Source organism: Aplidium turbinatum, chromosome 8 (genome assembly GCF_918807975.1).
Source record: "Aplidium turbinatum chromosome 8, kaAplTurb1.1, whole genome shotgun sequence".
Classification (NCBI taxonomy): Eukaryota; Metazoa; Chordata; class Ascidiacea; order Aplousobranchia; family Polyclinidae; genus Aplidium; species Aplidium turbinatum.
Window position 1 is genome coordinate 23,523,243 of NC_137479.1, and position 5,413 is coordinate 23,528,655.

Here is a 5,413-nt window from a genome sequence, read left to right on the forward strand (position 1 = left end):
CTTTTTGTTTTCTTTTGTGATGTCACCACCGTCGTTCTGTGACGAAGATGTAAAAGTTAAGGCAAAAAGCTACTTCTTCATTTCAACCGTTTAAGGGGTGGAATGATAAGCCTTCCTTGGTGGCTCTGAAAAATCTTTCCCTTCAATTGAAAGATTTTGTGTTTCCACAAATTTCTTTTGTCCTCTCGATCGCAATGATTTAGATTGCGTAGGTTTCCAAGATGGCGTATTGTTGAAAATGAAGTTCTAGTTTACACTAAAAGTTTGTGAAGTAAGTTTGTTAAGTCTTATGTTGGTTTACTGAAAACCTGGAATAATCATTTACAATATATAATATTAGTAAAATTCTCAACAAAAGCAAGTATCTAAGAAAGCTTAACAAACTAAAGAATGACATTTTATCGAAAGATGTAATGATGGAGCTAAAGCGCTTGTTAAAATGTTACTCTTTGGCATCACTACGTTTTCTGCTTCACCCAACTAAACAATACACAACCAATTACGCCAGAATTGACACAGCGATTTTCAAACAATCAATCTGAAATGCATCTGTGGTCTTCCGACTGTTGCTATCTTTGTAAAAGTCAAAACCCTTATGCCAACAATATGGCATGCCTGAAGGTGGACAGAAAGATTGACGCTTTTTCCTACCCCGTTCACTTTATCTAAATCTTTAACCACCAGGTGTCAGATTGGATACGACATTAACGTGACCGAATGTTCCAAGTCCATTTTATATCACAAAATTAATTTCTTTTTTGGATCAACAGTTAAATATTCTTTTACACTTTTATGCGGAATCGTTCTAACTTGATGAAGCAACAAATGATCCCAAACTTCGGAGACGCACTAAACCGCTTAAAAATGGAAATCGGGCGTTTTAATGCTTATTTGATGCACTGAGACACGAGAGCCTTTGCTGCATGTCAGTGTGGTGCGATGGAGAACACTGCCTATCATTTCATCTTTGGCTGTTCCAATTATTCCCTTCTCAATGGAATAACTAATCTCTACGCACTTGAAGGTTGAAAAAGAAATTAGCTCCGTGACATCCTACCATTTTGCTGATTACAAGCTTTCTGCTTCATATGAATGAACGAATGCAACAACAATATTCTGAACGATTCGAACCGATTTTCATTGGAATACCAGGGATAGAACACTTTCGCATGACAATACGGCTACAAACATGCGTTGTTGGTCAGCAAGTTGTTGAGCGTTTTCTTTCTTACCGTGGCGATTTTGCTTTCATCAGCTAAAATATTTTTTTCCAATCACAAAAATTAAACGACATTTCTTCACTTATTACGAAGTGATAGGCTATACGATAAGTTAAGCATGCAGCAGCCTACTCCTCCGTATTTGGACTTAAAGCTGATTTGCATAAAACCGTAGATACTCAGTTGCTTAGGTTTGCACCAAACTTCTGCACCTTCTATCTAAATAACAGTCCGTCTGTGCAAACAGCAAAGGTTTGGTACACAGTAGCCTACTAAATGTTTGAGCCTAGTGTAGTCTTATTTTCGATAAAGTTGCAGCATAATAATCAACAAAACGCTTTTACGCTTCAGTTTAGCTTAAGGTCTCTTTGAAATTCATAAGTGCAACACGCTGCCTGCAGTAGCTTTCAACATACATAATAAACTATTTCGCTACAACCCAGCTCTAGCAACCAGTTGACAGCAAATTAAAAATCAATAATAATTTGGTTTTAACAAAGGCTAATTAGATGATAATAGAGCACACGAAGCGCTGGATAAAGACAAATACTCCATCGTTTGTCAGACGTCTTTGTACGTATTGCTGAAGCATCAAATTCAACGTTTTGACAACTGCTTGGCTGAGCGAAAATCCTTAAAAACATAGTTCTCTGATACTAGTGAAGCATTCGCTTCTCTTAGGTGTACTGAGCTAACAGAGAGAGCGTCTGTTCCCTATTAAGAGTTCAATTAGACGAAAACTAATTAAAAGGTCACGCTTCGCCAATTTCCAACCAGCTCACGTCACGCTAGGTTCCAAGGCTCAGGAAAACGAAAATGTTTTTTGTCGAAAGTTCAAGAAGTTCACTTTATCTACAACATGTTATTTTTTTGTTGTGATACGCCTTGTTCATGTTTTATGGTTGTATAAAAAGCGAGTTTTCTGCAATAACGGCTATTAGACGTTGCAGTATGACCCTAATTAGCTTGCAACTCAACTACATTGTAATCTACTCACAAAAACAGAAGAAAAAAATTCACCGAAGAAAAGGTCGGTCAAGTTAAAAAAAAGAGTTTTTCATCTTTTCAATGTCCAACTTCTAAAAAAAAAGCAATAAACGCAAAAGTTAATGAAATGGGCAGTGATTTTTTTCACTTGTTTTCTGCTAGATCTATCAACTATCCCAAGTCATACATTGATGTTAACCTTTCTGCTTGGTTTATTTTCTCAGAAGCACGTGCGTTTTTCACAAAACAAAAAGACAAGCTACAGTTTGGCTTTCAGTGCATCCTGCTTGATATGGTTCGCAAAAAGAACCCTTCAACACCAGCACCAGGTCGAATAGAACTGCCTAAGTTTGATGATTAATAAATGCTGATAGACATGAAAAGCTTATTGATCGTTCTCCTTTTGGCGAGAATTAATTGAAAGCTAAAAGTTCGCTTTTGAAAAGACTAAAAACTTTTTGCCACTTTTACGTTAAACTAATGTTTTGCAGCAAAAAGTCAACGCAAAGGTTTGGAATCAGTGGAGTGAATAAACGGATGTGTAGCAGGATATCTCATCTCGTTCATACACTAATCTAATTCCTCAGATTTAATGAATGTTAGTGGTTTCAGTTACTGATAACTGATGGGAAAAGCATCATAGATAAAAATGCGATGCCTTAGAGACAGTAGTATTGATACCTTAACATTTAACTTTGTCTACAATTTTTTTAATTTTTTTATTCAAGTTATTGACACTTGAACAATTCGCATATAGGCTACCTTACTTTCATTAATAAATCAACAGCAACTTTAAAAAAAAATTTAAATTGAACAGAATAGTTCAGTATCAATACAAAACAGTTAAATTTAAAATCTCACTTGGCTCTTCACTTAGAGGCACTTTTCTAAACTAACCAAAGCTGTAGTTCGCACCAGGTAAAATGAGCTTACAGGTTCTTGAATCATATCACCACCATTGTGCAAAATTCCGGCAGAAGAGATTTTTGTCCTGTGGTGAAGTTCATAGCCCATTTTTAATGAAATAATGTCTTCCTAAATCCTATCTACATCTTCCTTCTGCGCTTAAAAAACAGCAAGTCTTCATTCCTTTAACAGAGATAGCATAGCAAAATGGAATGCTTGAATGTACTTGTACTCACACACATCAATTTAAACTATGCAATTCACAACAGAACCTTCTGCACTGCAGATTGGTGAAACTTTTCTGCTTCAATTCTTGCGATGATCAAAGCCAAGCTAGAAAAACACTCTCGAATTTTTCATTAGACAATGAACGTACGTGGAGATGGCGTATGCTGTGACAAGCCTTCAGCAAACATGCTTGCAATTAAGTGAAAAAGCAGCTCTCCATCATAATTGAGCTCATCAATTTTTCATTGATATTTTTGTAAAATTTATAAAAAAAAAATTCACAAAAGGCAAACTAGCAACAAAGTGATAGCCGGTCATATGCCTTTAGATTGAATTATTTATTAATTAAATTCCATATTAGATAGCGTCAGTAAGACGGCTTAATCAGGCATAATGTTCTGAGATCATCTGGTCAACGATGACTTTTGATCTTATCACATGTTTCTTATTAAGGCAGGCCATGCAAGAGACTCCTTGGCCTGCAGAAAACGGCTTGTTTTCCACGGCTGTTGTTATCACTTCCATTGGCGCGATCCAAGCAAGAAAGATGTCTCCAGCTCGTTCGATCGAAACGGTGTGAAAATAATTGACTAATTATTTCCCGTATTTCCACGCTCGATCGATCGAAAGGTGAAAGTTAATTAGTCTGGTAACGCGAAATTAATAACTCTCTCCGTCGCCTTGACAGTCCAACCAGCTTATCGAGTTCCCATCGACCTTTATCGCTTATTGAAAATCAAAACGAATGGGAAAAGTTCTTCCTTTTATTTCAATCATGTAGGTTCGTTTAAAACAAAAGAACTGGACGTGTTGGATCAGGCATTGGCTACTTTTACGGAATCGAGGCTTTTCTCCATACCTCGGGAGACTTTTGGTTGCCGGATTACAGTTGCAATGGCTCACGTTTGCTTTTTCACATCAACGTTTTCACACATGGAAGAATAATTTAAAAAGCATTTCATGCATTTTTGGAAAATAAGAGACTGTAAAAAACTAAGCATTCAAAATAAAAGTTATTTTTGGAAAAGATCTCCAACATAAATCTACTAGCTCTTTTAAACAAATCTTCGATTTCTTTGCTTTTTTGTCATTAATTGACAATTCCATGTTGAATTAGTTGTCAAGTCTTACTTCTAAAGTCTATATTCAAATCTGACATAGTTCTAAACTGACTATGCAAATCATCATCTAATCCCAATGCAACACTAAAAAGTCTGAAATTGCCGCATGCACAGCAACAACAAAAAACGGGGCTGTACTGCTTCTGCTGAAAATTTACTTTTAAAACGCAATAGACAAGCTCTTGTAGGCATATCAATTTCGCAAAAATAAAGATGATAACAAAGTATAGGGTATGTAGTATTTTAAATTTACAAATCAACATAGTATAATCGTTTGGCTCCTTGTGAAAATTTTGCACTTTCCCTGCTCATCAAATATCAATGCCAAAGCCTCGTTTATTTGCTTGTGAATATTGCCTGTGCTAGACACTAGACAGGAATTGGACTTTTGACATTGTAGCTTGGCAACTTTTCACAGCGTTAAGATTTTTTTTAACTAAACCTGGAGTCGCTCGGTTGTTCAGAGAAGGTTGCCAAATATCTCATCTTCAACGTCGTAACAACGTCATTCGATTGAAATCAAATGTTTGTAGTTTTATATTGTTTGAACTCTTGTAGATACAACAGAGCGTTTTACAACAAGGAGATCATTTCCGGAGCCGGACTTACCAATGAATCACAAGACCAGGAAAATTTATCAAAGTATAAAGATCACAAAAGTGTATTTTTTGCGCTAACGGTTAAAACAAAGCAAAGCGAAAGACCTCAGGCGAAATAGTCAACCATTGGGCTCAATATCCCTTGCCATATGGGAAGAAAAGTCTGTGGGTCCTTTTGATGGACCAAAAACTGGCCACTCATTGATAACCTTTTAATGTACTTTGAGTTAAAACATCTGCTCTGGGGCAGACAAGCCACAAGCATTTCCAGGGTACAAAACATTGTTAAAAACATTTTAATCTGGTGAAGACAAATTGCGTTCCGATGACAATTTTGCTCTATTTTCGTAGG